At 45.4% G+C, this 19379-nt stretch overlaps 1 protein-coding gene across 1 annotated transcript in view; it reads left to right on the top strand.

The window, feature by feature from the left end:
- Positions 1-19379, top strand: part of LOC147685416 (syntaxin-binding protein 4-like) — a 1262048-nt gene that overhangs the window by 1016075 nt on the left and 226594 nt on the right. The window lies entirely within an intron of this gene.

Here is a 19379-nt window from a genome sequence, read left to right as displayed (position 1 = left end):
GGTGTTGCATTTCAGAGAGGTGTAATGAGGCCACACCCTTTTTTACACCTCTCTGCAACGCAGCGCCCGTGCATGTTCGAAGAGGGGGAACTAATTCCCCTTGCATACTGGGGGTCCCTGGGGGCCAACTAGCCCACCTGGAACCTCCAGTATGCGCCAGGGGGCTGGGTTGCTTTGCCCCGGAGGGCGGCGGTCCCCGGGGCAGTGTGGGTGGGATTGGGCACCCCCCACACTTCTTTATCACTATGCCCCCGTGATTCGGTCCCCCTTGGGGGGTAATTTTTAAACAAACATACCGGGTTTAAAAAAAAAATGTTTGGCCTTGGGGGTCCTTGTGGGACCACCTTAGCAGGCCTAGGGGGTCAGGGTGTTTCTACCCTGCCCCCTTTTTGTGTTCTACACATTTGTTTTTCTGATTTCTTTTGCCTCAGTCTAATGAGCACAAGATGGCTGCAAACACTTCCTGGTTTGGAGTGTTGACAGCCAATAAGCATGCAGCTTTCTCGGAAAGGTACGTGCACCGTACTCGCACGTACGCGGACCCGTGCGCGCATGGTACGCGCACACCGTGATTTTTCGAAACATTTTTTTATTTTTTTTGTCTTGGGGGGTCCTAGTGGGACCCCCTGAGCAGGCCTAGGGGGTCAGGGTGCTTTTACCCTGCCCCCTTTTTGAGTTCTACATGTTTGTTTTTCTGCTTTCTTGTGCCTCAGTCCACCGAAGCATAAGATGGCTGCGAACAATTTCTGTTTTGGACTGTTGACAGACATTGGCAGCCAATCAGCATGCAGCACGCGAAGGTCCGTGCACGTCCGTGCACGTATATATAAATATATATATTTCTATTATAGTTAGCTGGACCTTTTTCTCATACAAAACCATTGAACTTCCCCCGGTTAGTTGTACTCACTATAACTCGCGCGCCCGCAATCCACTGCTGATGATGTCACATTTTACATCATTCATGACATGGTCAGTGACATCACTGATGACATCTCAAATGACATCACTGATGATATCACTGATGACATCATCCAGTGGATGTGGTTTGCTTTGATATTTAAATATGTATTATAAATACACTACTTTGCATTGAAGAATGAGTGGATATATAAATATAAATGTGTGGATGATGGATTTAGTAACAGTGTCATTGATTGTTTCCTTGACTAATTTGTAGAGTCTCACTATATATAATGTGTAGTCACTAAACTGTGTGAAAGTCTTTATTACTTTGTCTTAATTGCTATGTTAAAGACTATATTTGTTATTTGTTTCTTAACTGAGTATTTGTATGGGTAAATTAATGTTTATGTGGTTTGGTGGGGGGTGTGTGATTGCCACAAAATGTGTGAATAGTTCATTCAGTAGGTATATGAGGTTAAGACTACATGTTATTATAGTTGTTTCAGTGAGTGTATATGTTTATGGGTGTGGTGGTGATGACATATTTCTCTCAATGGTACATCTCCATTAAACTTGAAACAAAAGGCAGTGTATTTAATAGTTATATCTAATTAAGTGTGTCTAAGACTTAGTGATTGTATAAGTCACTATATGGATAACTGTATACTTGTAATAGTGATTTTATAACACACTAAGTGTGAGTTACTATCTATATAAATAGAAGAAGTGGTGTGTGTATAAGTGTGTAGGTGAGTAAATGTAGGTATAATCAATTGTTTGCATAAGTCAGAAGGATGTCTTTATAAGTGAATACAATGTGTGCTGATGTGTAATGTTGAAATAGGCGTATAAGTATATTTAATAGTGTTCTACTCCCGTACAGCAATAGAACAACAGATCAGATCTCTTACTACTGGCTTTACACTCCTCTGGATGGGCCATGGGAAACTTGCTGACGCAGTCCACAGCCATGTGAAAGCCTTGACCAGCATGGAACCTTGAATTACGGAACACACTAAACAGATACAAGACCTACAACAGCAAGACCACGGACTGCAAGATAGGATCGACGATGCAGAGGGCAGGAACCACCAGAATAATATACGTGTCATAGGACTTCCGGAGCGTAGCGAAGGCCCCAAAGCGACTGACTTCATGGAAACCTGGTTTCGGGGCCACGGAGCCCAGGAGGGCTTGCCGCCCTTCTTCTGCGTGGAGAAAGCCCACCGGATTCCTACTGGAGCGCCCATGATTGTTAAAATACTGAACTACAGAGACCGTGATGTCCTACTGTAGAAACTGAGGGAACGTACGCAGATCCTATTCGAGAATCAGCAAATCTCGCTTTACCCTGACTATACAGTAATGGTGCAGCGCCAGCACTCATCCTTTCAGGCAGTGAAGAAAAAGCTACGAGCTGCCCAGCTCAAATATGTGTTATTGTTCCTGGCTCGATTGAAAATTATGCTCGACTGAAAAACCTACTTTTTTGACAGTCTGAATGATACAGAGGAATGGTTGGAAGTGATGAACTTTGAATCGAGCCAGGATGGGCCCGCATGGCTCTCTGCGTCACATCCCCACATGATCTCAGGGCCGTGGTCCTCGCTGTGCCACCAAGGGACTGCACAGCTCTGCCGCCACTGGTCCTACACATGAACAGACGATGAGCAGCTGGACAGAGGCGCTGACAATAGCTAACTCCTTCTGTGAAGAAAACCTTAAGATTGTGTCTGACTCGTCAAAGGACAGTACCATTCACTCGGACTCCGAACATAGCATCAACCGGTTCCCATCGGTGACACCTCAGACTATGGATGACCTGGCTGATGAATAACAAGGAGTGCCTGTTCACTTTGCCCATTGATGCAACAGGGCCAAGCAAGCTTATGGCAGACCTAAAGAGACTGCATGTATCCTTTTCTTTTCCCTGCCTTATCACGTCAATCAGAACCTGCCTTGGCACATTAGGTGCATCCTTAGATACAATATTAACACCTAGGGCCCAAACTGCGTGATATTGTCTCCTTGTTCAGGATCATTGGACTTGTCACTATCCTGTTTTATGCAGTCTGTATGTCTATGGCAAATAGTTATATTAGACAGAAATGCTTATATGACACCCCCCCCCTGGTCCCGTTGAGCTACCTGAACCTTTACACCTACATAAACAGCATTATGAGCAGTGGCGGCGACCCCCCACAAATTGAACGCACTGTTCTATGCTGCTTGTATGTTTTTGGTATCTGTTTGGCCCAGCACTGTTCAATAGCTGAGCTGAGTATTCTTAATTGGAAGGAATGGGAACTCATGTCCTGCGATAGTTAATAGGCTCTGAGTTAGGGGGAGCTACGCTTACATCATTGACTGATGCCTGACCACTACACCGTGTTAGGTTCATATAACTTGCTGACCTGGAACGTGCTGGGACTTGGCGCTGTGCATAAAAGGGCCCATGCCCACCTCCTTAGGCATAAAGCACACATAGTTTTTCTTCAGGAACCGCACCTCACTGACTCTGAGGCCTTGAAGGTTTGAAAGAAATGGAGGGGCCACATGTTCTCTACTAACTACTCGGTTTTTGCAAGAGGGGCGGCCATATGCATTCATTATGGTGTCCCCTTTACAGAGCTAGTCCGACATACGGACAAACAGGGTAGATACATATTATTGAGGGGAACCCTTGATGGGCTGCCAGTGGTTTTAGGTAGCTTTATGCCCTGAACGTTGACCAGGACAAGTTTTTTAATCATCTAGACATAGCCTTAACGGGATACAGTACCCTGGATATTGGAAGGGGACTGTAACACCATCCTAGACGTGCACTTAGATTGGTCTCATCTGCCACTGCATGGCGCTCTCGCCCACAAACAAGCTGATTCCCTGAAAACCTGGACGAATGGCTGGGGACTGGGCGATGTTTGGCATATGTTCCACCCTACACATAGGGAATATTCCTTTTATTCTCCAGTCCACCAACTTCATACTAGGATAGATAGGTTTCTGTGCTCCATCAACATTGCCACCCGTATATACCACTGCCCATACCTGGCAAGACCTTCTCTGACCACTGCCCTTTAGAGATCACCCTTAAATGGGGTAAGATGCTCACTCCTGTCCCCACTTGGAAGCTGTGGCCCCAACTCCTGGAGAATGCCCCCTTTTGTACCGCGAAACCATCACAAACTATTTCTCTGAGAACTGGAGCACGGTTTCCTTCAACCTAATCGAATGGGATGCACTCAAGGTAGTTGTGAGGGGCACTGCAATTGGGTCGACAGTGGGGGGTCGTCAGGAGGTATATAGAAACCTTACCCGTATAGAAAACCTCATGACCGAGCTGAAAATTGCTGCAGCGAGTGACCCAGGCAAACAGGCCCCTTTACAAGATGCACACATTCAACATGCTGAGATCCTTGAAACGCACTGGGTTATTGACTACAGGGTATTTACACAACTGAAACGCACTGAGGCTGACCAGTCCGGATTGCTACTGGCCCGGATATTGCGGGACAGCCCGACCCCTTCCATCATCACTCGGATTAATGCACCTAACAAGGGCATGGTCCAGACACAACTAGAGCTAAACAATGCCTTTTGTAATTATTTTAGTAATCTTTATAACAAACCTGCGCACATCAATGACGCCTTAGTGGAAGACTTTTTAAACAGCTACACATACCCATGTCTTACAGCGGATACACAAAAGGCACTTTCAGGCCCCATTACTAAACACGAAATTAGGGCTGCTATTAAATGTCTGAAGTGCAACAAGGTCCCGGTACTCGACGGCCTACCCATGGAATTCTTTGAAACTTACTCAGACGCTCTTGTTTCTAAGTTATAGGAGCTATACAAGACAGCCTTGGAGTCCAGTCCCTTACCCCACTCCACCATGCATTACTTAGTTATCTCACTCCTCAAACCAGGGTGTGACCATTATCTATATTAGCCAGGGAATATAAGATCCTCAGTAAGGTTTTAGCTAACCGTCTCCTGCCCTACCTAAATACCCTAATCCCCAGAGACCAATTCAGGTTTCTCCCCACACGCAGTACTTCACTAAATCTTAGACGCCCACATCATATTATGCTGGCTACCCCAGCGGAGTATGATATCGCTTGATGTATAGTGATAGACCTACGCCAAGCTTATGATTCTATTACGTGGGGGTACATGTTTGCGGCCCTGCGACGCTTCGGTCTTAACTTAACAGGGTGCTTCTGCTGTATACTGGCTGTATACTGGCTCCACAGCCAGAGCCAGAGCTCGCACCGGAAGTCATATTTCACGAGAATACAATATTTACAGAGGCACGCGACAGGGGTGCCCCCTTTCCCCTCTGTTATTTGTCCTTGCCTTAGAGACATTAGCGATAGCATTGCGGCACACTGCTGAACACCTGGGGATACCAATAGACGGCAACACACACTTAATCTCAATTTATGCTCACAATATCATTATATATATTTACATGACGTTTCTGCCCAGGCGGGACCCATCCCCACAATTATTGCCACCTTTGAACATATCCCTGGGTTTGCTATTAACGAAGGGAAATCAAATGCTTTCTATCCTCGTTACGGACCGCACCCAAACATGCTCCATTTTGGCGATAACACCTTGCCAATAGCGCACCACACGTTTAAATACCTGGGAATCCAGATATACAGATCACAGGCGGATCAATTTATTGGTAACCTGACAAAGGCAATTGCTTCAATACGCTCCAGTGGATCCTTTTGGATAGGCCTGTGTGGTAAATTTCATTCCGTTTGTGGAATTTGCGGAATTTGGGTAATTTTGAATTCCGCAGAGAATGCGGAATTGCCAGAAATTCCGCGATCCGCGGCCTTGCAGAATTTTTTGCTTGTTCGCGCTTTCAAAATGCGTGTTAGTGAGATTTTTCTCCCCGAGCACGCAAACAGCGTTCGTGAACAGGAAAAAAGCATTGCGAACGGGCGGAACAAGCAATTCTGCGTGTTCGCTGAACTTTTGTGTGCTTGCGGACATTTTTTACCGTTTCACAGAGCTTCGCGTAGCGTGACTATGCATTTCCGCCCACACCTACATCCAACAACTCCCTCGATCCCTCACAGTCCGGCTTTTGAGCCAAACACAGCACCGAAACCGCCCTCATTGCAGCAACAGACGACATCCGAACACTACTGGACAACGGAGAAACAGTGGCCCTCATTCTTCTCGACCTCTCCGCCACCTTCGACACAGTCTGGCACAGCACCCTCATACAACGCCTCAGCAACACCGGCATTAAAGGGAAAGCCTTAGATTGGATCACCTCGTTCCTTGCCGGGAGAACCCAGAGAGTCGGACTTCCCCCATTCAAATCAGAGGCCACCGAAGTCATTTGCGGAGTACCACAAGGATCATCACTCAGTCCCACCCTCTTCAACGTTTACATGAGTCCACTCGCTTCCATCGCGCGTCATCACAACCTTAACATCATCTCCAACGCCGATGACACCCAGCTGATCCTTTCCCTCACCAAAGACCCCAACACCGCCAAAACCAACCTTTACGAAGGCATGAAAGAAGTAGCCGTATGGATGAAAAACAGCCGCCTAAAGCTTAACTCCGACAAAACGGAAGTGCTCATCCAAGGATCATCCCCCTCCGCCTGGGACGACTCATGGTGGCCTTCGGATCTGGGTTCTGCGCCCACACCCACAGACCACGCACGTAACCTAGGCTTCATCCTAGATTCCTCCCTCTCGATGACCAGACAAGTCAACGCCGTCTCATCCTCCTGTTTCAACGTACTTCGTATGCTCAAAAAAATCTTCCATTGGATCCCCATCGAGACAAGAAAGACCGTCACCCACGCATTGGTTATGAGTCGACTTGACTACGGAAACACCCTCTACGCCGGAATCACAACCAAATTACAGAAAAAACCCCAACGCATCCAAAACGCATCGGCGAGACTCATTTTGGGCATCCCTCGCCAAGATCACATTTCCAGCCACCTAAAAAACCTCCACTGGCTTCCCGTCAACAAGAGAATAACATTCCGTCTCCTCACCCACGCGCACAAGGCCCTCTATGATCTAGGGCCCGAATGCCTCAACACTCGACTATCCTTCTACACACCCTCCCGCCAACTTAGATCCTCCAATCCAGGTCTTGCCGCAGTTCCGCGAATCCAAAGATCCACCATGGGAGGCAGATCCTTCTCCTACTTGGTGGCCAAAACCTGGAACTCACTCCCCACTCGCCTCTGCCTCACAGAGAACCACATCTCCTTCAGAAAAGAACTTAAAACCTGGCTATTCGATAAATAATGAACCCCCTCCCCAAGAGCCTTGAGACCCTCTGGGTGAGTAGTGCGCTATATAAATCCTTGAACTTGAACTTGGGCATCCCTGCCACTGGCGGTGATGGGGCGTATTGCCATTTCTAAGATGGTGGTGCTCCCCCAACTCCTGTACTTTTTCGTGAATTTACCTCTAGTGGTTCCTCAGTCCACCTTTCGCACACTTGACACAATCCTACTAGAGCTTATTTAGGGAACAGGTCGACTCAGAGTAAGCCTTCGAAAAGTGCATTTGGAACCTCACAAGGGCGGACAGGGGGTTAGTGACATCAGGGCTTATTTTTATGCTAATCAGCTTCAATGGCGGTTGTATTGGACAGCAGGCAGGAACTTGCAGGAAATAGGATATGAGACCCGAGATCTAGAGCAAGGAGCACTGCAAACTCTGTTACTGCCGAAAGTAGAAATGCTCCCTGTTGTGCCTCCATTACTGAAAACGGCACTCCATTGCTGGAAGAAGTCTCTGCTTTACACCTCAGGCGCGATCCCGTACGCCAGTAATATTCCACTGTTGGGAATACCAACCACTGATGGAAGGCTCACGAAGGCTCGGCTACGCGTCTGGGCGGATGCTGGTGTAGTAGAGGTGGGGTCGCTATTCGGCGATGGAAGCCTCCTCGACCACAATGCCTTTGTACAGAACACTGATGTGCCGGATTGTCTCTATTTAACTCAAGCAGCAGTGTATCACTATGTTAGGACGACGTGGGCACCTCAGTGTACTGAACCTCCGCAATACGTATTGTTAAGATCTCTTTATTGCATGGGTGAGGGCAGTTATCTTATTAAATGGTTATACGTTAGTATTCAATCACAAGCCTCCATTCCACTCACTGCCTTTAGAACAAAATGGTCATGTACAACTGACAACGCACTGACTGATAAGGCATGGGTGAGCATTCTAGTACACCCCAAGTGTGTATCCTGCAATGCCTAATTTAAATTCATACAATACATGGTATGTACTACATAGATCCTATGTGACCCCAAAGAGAATTGATCGCATGTATCCTGGCACCCAACACCACTGTCCACGTTGCAGGCCTGAGGAGGCGGGCTTTACCCACATGCTATGGGCATGCTCTCTCCTGCGTGATTACTGGGGGTCCGAACTGCACTTGGGTTGATCACACACCTACCACTCAAGGACAATATACTGAAATGCTTACTGGGCCTCCGCAAGTGCACAAAAACTTTGAAAGCCCCACTGCATTTCCTTGACCTTGTCCTCATATTGGCCATACGTGCAATCACCATGAGGTGTAAATCCCCTAGATGCCCTACTCTATCTGCATGGCAGGAGGAGGTGGTACGCTGGAGCAGTGCCGAAAGCGCAGCCATTAGATGCGAAGAGGCTTGAGGACTACGGAAACACCTCATTTCTATGGAATGGGATCTCATGCTTGAAGGTTTTAAAGCATTAGATCTTCACCCTTTGTGTCTCATTCCTACCTCATGATATACCCAGTTGTAAGGGGCCCTCGTCTTTTAAGGAGCAGGTAAGGGTCCCACTCACAGTTCAGATGCACACTGGGAACGACTCGCAGCAAGTATTAACTACATGCACACACAAGGTTAAATGGCGCAAAGGAACCGACTGGCCAGGAGGGAGGGTGGGGGGGTGGTAAGGGGTTTGTTAACGGGGTTGTTTAGTTATACATTGCATACTGCATCGCATGGTTTTATATCATATGTATGCACTCATTCTCTCCTTTATAATCACAAGAATATCCTATTTAATCCTGCATATGTACGCAGATCTCTACTTTCCACGAAGATAAGATATGGTATGATTAGAAAAAAGGAAGAAAGCGCCATGTTATACTTGCTATGACAATCTGATATCACTTGATGGTACTCAATAAAGTTTGTTAAATAAAAAAAGGCCTTTTGACTGCCCCACCTTGGAGCATGTACGGACAGGAATGCATTCTCTATCCAAATTGTGGTTCCTACCAGAGAGTACCAATGCTTTTTAAAGTGCAAGTGCTGTTTTGCATGAACGTGCTATGCTAGAGAATATTTTTAATTTCCTACTACAGCAATCTGAAGAAATGTATCTAAATTTCAATTAAACTAAACAATGTATACATTTAATACATGACTATTTCCTCTATCTTATTAATAATAGATTTCTACTGGTCTAACTTCACCTATACAAAGTACAAAATGTGGATGCCTTTCCTACCTGTGAGTTATCAATCCTACCTTACATATTACCAATGATACAGGGTACACGAATAAAACCAAAAAGTTCAAAAGGATTCAGAAAATTCTAAATGTTTCTAATAGCATTGATTCACTACAGTAAAATTCTTATTTCTATACATTGGGATTAGGCGGCAGAGGGGTCCCGCCCCTCTAAAGGTGGACATGCTGGTTTTCTTCAGAGTTGAGTCCCTGCGGGATTTTTGTGTCCAACAAAACTATGTATTATGACTCTAATTGTCTAAGTTTCATTTCTTGATTGTTCCCTTGCCTGTTTCTTGGGACTGAATTGATCACATCATAAAATAGCTTGTTGATATCCCCCCTTAAACCTCATTATGCCTCATTATGCCTGGCTTCGGGGGTAGGTTCTATCTTTGTTTTTTACAGCCCTCAGGTGCTGAAGGATTCTCACATGCACCATGTGTATAGTGCTTCCCACGTAGAGTTTGGGGCACGTGCGTTGAAGAACGTAAACCACATGGTCACTCCTACAATTCAAGAAACGGGGTATCTTCCAAGGTTCCTTCAACAACGGCGATTGAATCTCTTGCCTGTTAATGCCATGTTGACATGCCTTACATTGCAGGCATTTATTGAAACCTGGATTGTATTTAGCCACCTTACCTGCCTGTAGGTATCTCAACCAAACATATGTATATATGTGTGTGTAAATATATGTATGTATGTGTGTGTGTGTGTGTGTGTGTGTATATATATATATATTTTTTTTTTCTCCATACGAGAACACGCACTTGAATAGTAATGTGCTACAGGCCAGACCAACGTTGGAAGGCAAACAATAAAACACATGAGTCAGAAAGGCGGCTTTTTGTTGACCTCTGCTGTAACCTTATGACTCAGCCACAACACCCAACTTTCCTGTTCAAAGGCAGCATTGCGGCATTTGGTACGCAGTGTTCTCAAGTTAAAGTTGTACTAAGTAGAAGATTGAATCACTGTTGGAGATAAAAGCAGTAGTAGTGGGGCACTATGGATGTTGTGGTCCAGGTAACTACATTAACATTAAAAACAAATGTGATGGTGACTCAAAAAATATGGGAATACCTCATTTTCAGAAGATTCACCTTTTCAACAATGAAAGTGAATACTCACCAACTTTTGAATTATGAACTTTCCTAGAACTCCAAATAATTTTCAATCTACTGTCTCCTTAATGAATTGCATGGACAGTTAGCCCTTCCTCAATGTTTTAGCTACGTTTCAAAAAGCTAACGAACCCGCCCTAAGAACATTTTCAATTGAAGACTTGCTAGAGTTGAAATGCGTTATGCATGTTATGTTATGTTATGTTAATAACACTTCTATAGCGCACAGATGCCCCAGCAAAGGGGCGTCCCGGCACTTCTGAAAGGGAACCCAGACACAACACAACAGAAAGATGGAGAAAGCACACAGAACAGAATCCTAAGAGGAATGGGGGAACAGATGCGTTTTGATGGCTCTCCTGAATTTCAGCAGCACATCAATTTCGTGGATGTGGGGTGGTAAAGAATTCCACAGCTTCGCAGCCATGACTCGGAAGGAGCGTCCTCCCGCTCTGCACAATCTAAATCGCGGAACCACAGCCACATTTTGGCCCATGGATCTCAAAGGGCGCGAGGGAACATAAGGCTTCAAAAGATTGTCAAGAATTGGGGGGAAGGCCATCCAGAGGATCTTAAACGACAGACACAGTGTCTAAAAATGGATCCTCTGTGCCACCGGCAGCCAATGTAGAGAGCGGATGGTACTCTCAGCAGAGCAGAACCTCGGTAGCCCCACCAGGGCTCTGGCTGCAGCGTTCTGGAGACGTTGCATCCGCGCAATTTCATCCTGGTTGGCACCCAGCAATAATGAGCTGGAGTAATCAAGCCGTGATAGTATAGATGCTTGAATGACCAGCTGCCTGGTTGAGGCATCAAAGTGTGGTAAAATCAATTACCTATGCATAATTTATAATCAATAATCAATAAGAATAACTCAGAAAAATAAGAGGCAAAATCCGGGATATTGAGGTTAACTCAAAAGGGTTTTATTCCTGTTAAAGGAATTGGGTTATTGGCTCGAGCCAAGGTGGCATACCATTCCTTCACCACACAGGTTCGGGAAGGGGCAGACAGACAACATATTATTTACAGAAGTACATATATATAGTCAATGCATTACATTAAACGAATGGGCAGTAGGCGTAACAGCTGGAAAAAAAGAGATAAAACATGAATACGTCATAAAAGGCGTTACAATAGGCGTGCATGAAGGCGTATACTAGAGACGTCATTTATCATGAGGTCACAGATGGGTGGATACGTAGGAGAATCTTGCAATGTCAGCAGAAATTCATAGCATAGATGCGCGCGCAGCAGCTTGACGTGAATCTGACGTGTAACTGGAGGGTGAAGGGGACTTGACACTTAGCACTACAAGTGTAGACATAAGTCTGGGATGTCAGATCAACCTGATCCCAAATCGTATCTAATATCGTATGTTTAAGGAACTGTAGTATCTAGAAGGGAAAAGGTCTCTCGAGCGGAGACTACTCTATACTGTCTGCGTGTATATGCGTCTACGTGTTGGCATGCGGGGTGAGGGGGCATGGGCCTACCATGGCAACAGAGTCTATGTATTACTTGCACGGAGACAGAAAGACCGGGCCCAATGCTCCTGCAGCTGGGAGGATGTTTACTTGAGCTACGAGACAGGAATGTATTTTCGAGGAGTGGAGCAGATAATTCGAAGGTTGAATACAGTCTTGGCAGGCAGAAGGCTGGGCTGGAGCCGCGCAGGGAGTAAGACAGGGGTCACTGGTACAGGGGCCGCCTGGGTTGAGGCCCTCAGAGTCGGGAAGCAGGAAAAAGGCTCGATGGCAGAATCAGGGCCTACTTTCGCCAGAGCTGAAAAACGTATAAAGTGTACCACAAAAAGACGGTGGCACAGCATATATAGGAACTGAATATACAATCCGTTCATGGCGGATCTGAAAGAGGACATGTTAAAGATGGACGCAAATGTATTTGCGTCTTCATAACTGGCACAGGAGGGAAATCACATGCACTGCAAGCTAGTACATGGAGACGGTGGGGTACTCGCTGGGGAACACTACTCGATCAAAAATTATATTTCCTCATTCCCTCCTTGTTCCCCACGGACCCTTCATGATACATCAATTCTCATCAATTGATCAATCTGTTCACTTAACATCAATTGCTCTTCTTGCTTTTCGCGTTTTGAATGGGAACTTGGATGTGGTACACATGAAGTGGCACACAGGCCGCAAATCGCCGGTCCACATTGGAGACACAGGCAACAACTGAGTACTATTAGAAGGCCAATACCCAGGAGGGATAGGATCTTCCACCCCCAGGCCGATAGCGTTGTCCAGAACCAACCGGACCAAGTCCAGGTGCCTGGAGTCTGATGTATTAAACTTGCAATTTTATGGAGACGTGTAATAGCTTTGTACACGGTTGGCGCGTTATTTGGGATGAAAACACAGCAGCTTGACCCGATGACCTTACAAGCTCCACCCCTATCTGCCAAGATGACGTCAATAACGAGACGATTTTGAAGAACAACAACCCGCATGGCGGACTGCTCCTCCGTCAAGTTACCTAGGGCTGAAGTGGTCTCAATCACCACTGCTTCGAGGGTTCTTGTTAATCTACGGATTAGTTTACTATTGGAAACAGTACCTAGGTAGGGGAAAAAACCTTTGTTAAAATCTGTATATTGTTCCCATGTGGTTTCAGTATAATCGACAAGTGGGAGATCTCTTTGATATCGATGCTTAATCAGGTTGGTGTTTCTATGGTAGTCAGGAGGGGCTAGAAAAACAGGCGGCAGAAGGAATGCAATGTAACAGGTACCATCCCAATCTAGAGGCAAACGGACATATGCAGTATGGCCACAAACAAAATAGGAATGACGTAAAGCCCTAAACGTGGATCTGCCATGTTCACTGAAATCGACTACAGTAGTACATTTACTATGACCTACGTGTACAGAACCATTCTTGCGAACACATAGTTCACCAGTAACTGGCAATACTGCCATAGCAGGTAGAACGGGAGCAGCTTCAGATTCGACAGATAAAATCATGAATGTAACTGTGTAATTACCTAATCCATATACTTCATTTTCCAGATCAGTTCCAGTATCTACGGGGAGTCCCTCCTTGTCAGGGTAGCATACATTAAGCAAGACTAAGTTCAGGTTTCCCCAAACCCAGTTACCTTCGAAAATAGCAGCATCAGAAACTAGGGAATTGAGCATTTTAAACCACGCTCCACATGTGCCATTGTGAGTAAACGGGTACGGGAAAAGGGGTAAAACACCCTTGTTTTCTTGGTAAGGAGGGAGTCGACCACATATCCAACAGTTTGTAGCATTGGTAGTCTGATGGGAGTGATGTAACATACTAATAAAAGTGTTATTGCGCAGCGCAAGTCTGTAAGATAGCTCGTGAGGAGGTAATTCACTAAAAGAATGTTCAGCAGTATCATTATAAGCAGATTGTGCACGCTTGAATATAGGATAATATATGTGTAACAGAACACTAGCAGTAATAACCAGAATACTTAAAAAAAACATAATAAGTAGTGTCACTATACAGCGACTGCGAAGTGATTTACAATATGCATTCTTTTTATGTTGTCTTTGTCTATCTCTCTCTCTATCTTGATCTAGGGGATACATGTCAGAAACTAATTTAACCGATTCACCTAGGGGAGGACTTAAACAATTAAACTGTCTGACTTGCTAGATCGTAACTTAGTTCTGTATTCCTCAGAAGCGGATTTCTCAACCAAAGGGAGTTTTGAGTCAGTTTGTGGAGGAGGGCAGGGCTTAGAGTCCAAGTCCGAAGGAAGTCCGTAAAACTTTTTAACGTGGCTGGAATGCAGCCATCCCTTCCTGCCCTCTATCTTAACAGCTGTCCTCGTCGTGAGTAGAACCAACTTCGGGGTCTGCCAGCGGGGCTCCAGTGGGCTCTTCCGATCAAAGTTGCGGACGAAAACGTAATCACCAGGAACCACCTCATGGGGCTTCACCTCGGTGTTGTCGGGAAACGCTGCAGCTACCTGTGAACGACAAGATTGTAGTGCAGACATCAAGGAGGCAAGGTAATCTGTCAGCATAAGACAATCAACATCAGTTATTTTTCGTGGTATAGGCGTCCCCCACATATTCGGTGGTCTACCAAAAACCACTTCGTACGGGGATAGCCCAGATCGGGAATGGACCACCATCCTCATATAGAAGAGGGCGACCGGCAAGGCAACTATCCAATCCACACCCTTCTCTCTACAGATCTTGGAAAGTCGGATTTTTAAAGTCTGATTATGACGCTCCACGAGACCTGCTGCCTCGGGATGCCGAACACAATGGAACTTCCACTGATAGCCTAACAGGAGTGTAATGTGTTCCATGAGCTTGGATGAGAATGGCTGGCCATTATCTGAGTACACGATGCGGGGCAAACCATACCGTGGGAAGTATTCACGAACCAGCTGCTTGGCAGTGGTCGGAGCAGTGTAATCGGGAACTGGGTATGCCTCTATCCATCGGGAAAGAGCACATACGACTACGAGGACATACTTGAATCCTCGACAGCGTTCCATCTGGATATAATCCATCTGGAGTACTTCAAAAGGGTGATCGGGAGGCTGAAATCCACCTTGCTCTACGGGGATACTTTTACCTGGATTGAACTGACCACAAATCATGCAAGTACGCACTTTCTGTTTGGCTGCTGCCCGTAAGTTTTTATTGGACCATATGTGTTGAATACTGTCTAGCATTGCCTTCTCTCCTAGGTGTGCGGGACTATGTATTGTGTTAATGATGACTTGTACCATAGAGTCGGGGAGAAACCACGTAGATTTTCCCTTCGTCATCCATCCCTGGTCTGTTTGGATCCCTCCTAGTGTAGTCCATTCCTTAATTTCATCTGGCGTTGCATGTGACTGTATGTCGATCACATCATGTGCGGGATCCCTGACTGTCATGCAGTGTGATGGTACTACTAATTGTGTCTGATCAGTTACACGGGTCCGGTTCTGAGCAGTTTGCTTTGCTGTTCGGTCTGCCAGGTCGTTACCCTGGGAGATGATATCAGTAACCTTTGTATGGGCCTTACATTTCATGATAGATATTGCAGTGGGTAGATGTATTGCATCTAACAGGGCTTGAATAAGGGGACCGTGTTGGATGTTGGCCCCGTGAGAAGTTAAGTAACCTCTCTCTCGCCAGAGGACTCCAAAGTCGTGTACGACTCCGAATGCATAACGTGAATCAGTATATATATTGACTCTCTTATTTCTGGCTTGAATACATGCTTGTGTCAGAGCAATAAGCTCTGCTGCTTGGGCTGACAAAGTGTCAATACAATTGGTTTCGATGACTTCCGTGTCTGTCGTGACCGCATAGGCTGCCACTAATTCACCTGTCCTTGTTCTCATACATGAACCATCCACATACAGTGTCAGGTCAGGATCTGGTAACGGAACATCTGTCAAGTCTTGTCTGGGTTTTGTTGTGATAGTAATAACTTCAATGCAATCATGTGCCAATGGATCTACTCCATTTACTGGCAATAACGTGGCAGGATTTAATGTGCTGCAGCGTCTGATTTCGATGTGTGGTTGAAACAATGTCAGTTCGTAACCCGTCAATCTTGCTATGGTCAGGTGTTGGGTTTGAGTTCGATTTAAAAGGACTTCTACAGCATGTGGAACCTGTACTGTCAAGGGATGTCCTAACACAATAGAATCACTCTGTCTGATTGCTAAAGCTGTGGCTGCAACTGATTTCAAACACGCCGGAAGGGCCTGGGCTACTGGGTCTAATGTGCTAGAAAAGTAAGCACAAGGCTTGTGTGAACCTGCTTGTTCCTGAGTGAGGACTGACAAAGCAGTACCCTCACGTTCTGTGACAAAAAGTGTAAAAGGCTTACTGTAACATGGTGTTGCTAAAACAGGTGCTTGACATAAGGCTTTCTTCAAGTCTTCAAAAGCTTGTGTATGTTCCTGAGTCCAAGGGAGGACAGTCAAAGTCGCTGCCTCCTGTGTCGTTAACTGAATGAGTGGTTTCGCTAGAAATGCATATTGGGGAATCCATTGTCTGCAGTATGAAGTTAGGCCTATGAATGCCCGCACTTCCTTTTGTGTTCTCGGTGGTGACATGTTTACAATTAACTGAATGCGATCAGGTGTGAGCTGCCTCCCCACTTTGGACAGCAAGTGACCCAGGTACACAACTTGCTGAACACAGAATTGTAGCTTCGAAGGAGACACTTTGTGTCCCTTGTCGGCCAGGAAGTCCAAAACAATCAGTGATGCATTTTCACATTCGGGTTCGCTTCGCGCGGTGATCAGCAGATCATCGACATACTGAAGCAGGGCAGTGTGAACTGGCATGTGGATACTGTCGAGTTGTTTCTTCAATGCTTGACTATAGATGCTGGGGCTTTCTGTGAATCCTTGAGGTGCACGAGCAAATTTAAAAGATCGTCCATTTAAACTGAATCCGAACAAATATTGGCTCTCCGGGTCAATAGGGACACTGAAGAAAGCGTTCTTGAGGTCAATTACAGTGAAGAACGCTGCTTCGGAATCAATAGCTGTCAATAATGAAGAGATATCTGGGACCACAGGGTACTGTGGTACAATACATTTATTCAATTCGCGCAGATCAATAACCAATCGATAAACAGGTGGAGCGTTTGGGTCAGTACGTTTAAGAACAGGAATGATAGGAGAATTACACACATTAGAGTCAGTTTCCACAACCACTCCTTGTGCAATGAGCTCATCAATGATTCTCAGTAAAGCCACTACAGCATCTGGGGGTAACTTGTATTGTCGAATTCGTGGTAATACCACTCCTGCCTTGAGTGTGACTCGATATGGGGTAATGTGCATGCAACCTACATCAGTGGGGCCCTGCGCCCACAAGTGTGCAGGGACGTTCTGTAGCCGGGGATCCATATCTCTCAATACATAATGGCCTTTGAAATCTCGCAAAAACAATCGTACTCCCTCCGGGGAACAGCATATAATAGCTCCTAGAGCCTTCAATGTTTTTATTCCTAACAGGTTTTCTGGACATGATTTCGTGAGCAATAAATCTGTAGTCCGTGTCAGAGGACCTACTGCAAGAGGGAGGGGCTGTGATACTTCATTAATAATGGGTTTTCCTGAAAATCCAAGGGACACGTTCTGTGAGCCTGAGAGGGGTGCCCCTGGTACTTCGTCGTGGCTTATCGTCGTTCTGCTTGCCCCTGTATCAATGAGAAACTTTCTGTCTTTCCCTAATACTTGACTATGTACATAGGGACCATTTTGATCTACAGGAACTTCAATAAGAGGCAAGCGGAATTCCCCCTCCAGGCTGTTTCATGTGTATCGCTGATAATCAGGGTAATCGTTCTGCGCATACTGATACATCTGTTGAGTAGTGTTTTGTGTTGCGGTAATGGGCTGTTGTTGGGGTATCGCTACGGTCTGTGTAGATGCTGGCATGGGTGCAATATGTTGTATATTCTGGGGTACTTGTTGTGAAGTCTGATCTTGTCTAGGAGGACGCGGTCTCTCTTTAGTCTTACCCGTGGCGATATTGTGTTTTCAGAACTGCACAATCGTTTATATAATGACCTGGCTGTTTGCAGTAATTACATACACCCTTAACAGGAACTGTTGAGTTACTGGGATGGGTCGCACCTTTTTTCTGACCGTCGGCAGGAACCGACTGAGCAACTAACATTTTCATTTTTGTATCTTTCATACGTCTTTGTTCATGTTCTTGTTCTTCTCTAAGTCTATTCTGGTGGTACTGTAACATTTGTAACATTTGTGAAGGAGTATTAGCTTGCCAAGTACTTTCTACTTTCTGTTCTTAACCTGGGGCAAGGAATTCTCGACTAATTTCGTTACAAAAAGATGGGGATATGACTCGCTACTTGCTTTCAGACCGCTATTTATACCAAAACATTTCTCAAATCGTGTATAAAAATCACTAGTGTCTTCATCAGGTTTCTGTTTGCATGCTGAAATAGCACCCCAATCTTCCTTTTTCGTACTCAATAAACGTGGTAACACTTGTACTAATAAACCTGGTAACACTTTAACTTTGTCTCCAAGCCCTAGGCCTGGCACTCGGGTATCTTCTTCTTGTTGTAATGCAGCCCAATCAATCTTTGCGTCTCCCACCTCCCACTCTTTCTCCTTGAGTTTCTCGTATATGCCTGGAGGTAGTAGTACTTTCAGTATTTTCATAAGGTCGGGATAAGTGTAATCGCCCATTAATAACATATCCTTTATTTCGCGATGAAACCCTGCAGGATCTTTATCATGACTGGGTACTAGTTTCTTCATTTCCAACAATTCAATTTTAGTCACAGGTGTATACACGAATACACGTCTAAGCGTGCTGTCTGCGTTCTGTACGGGGTGCACTTCTCGCAACGGATTCTGTCTTTCCATGTAATACATGGTTTTTCGTTCCATAACGGGATCCGAATTGATCTGCGGACATAAGAATGTACTATACTTGTGGCGATGTTCTAGAATTACTTTAATTAGATCAGTACTTAGACCTTTCCATCTGTTCGTGACCAATTCTATTAATATGTCAGGCAGAGGACCTGGATCAGAACGTTGGCTTTTATACAATAAGAGCAGATGTTGTATCATGTACATACCAGCTAAACGCTGTTCACTCGGTGTCAGGTTCAGAAACGTATGTGCTAACGCATCATCACCATATTTCTCAGGGCTGTCAGCCCACTGCACGGCTGACCTGGCTAATTCTTGTTCATCCATAGAATCGAGTACATGGTACCCCATTCGCTCTTGAAGTATTCTGTCAGTGGCTTGGAATAAGTGTTCGGGTGTTCTAGGATTACACATGGCTTCCTGATATAACCTTTTACTTT

The sequence above is a fragment of the Lissotriton vulgaris genome, chromosome 10, assembly GCF_964263255.1.
Source record: "Lissotriton vulgaris chromosome 10, aLisVul1.2, whole genome shotgun sequence".
Taxonomy (NCBI): Eukaryota; Metazoa; Chordata; class Amphibia; order Caudata; family Salamandridae; genus Lissotriton; species Lissotriton vulgaris.
The sequence above is the reverse complement of the archived record's forward strand: the minus strand, read 5'-3'. Positions and strand labels throughout refer to the sequence as shown.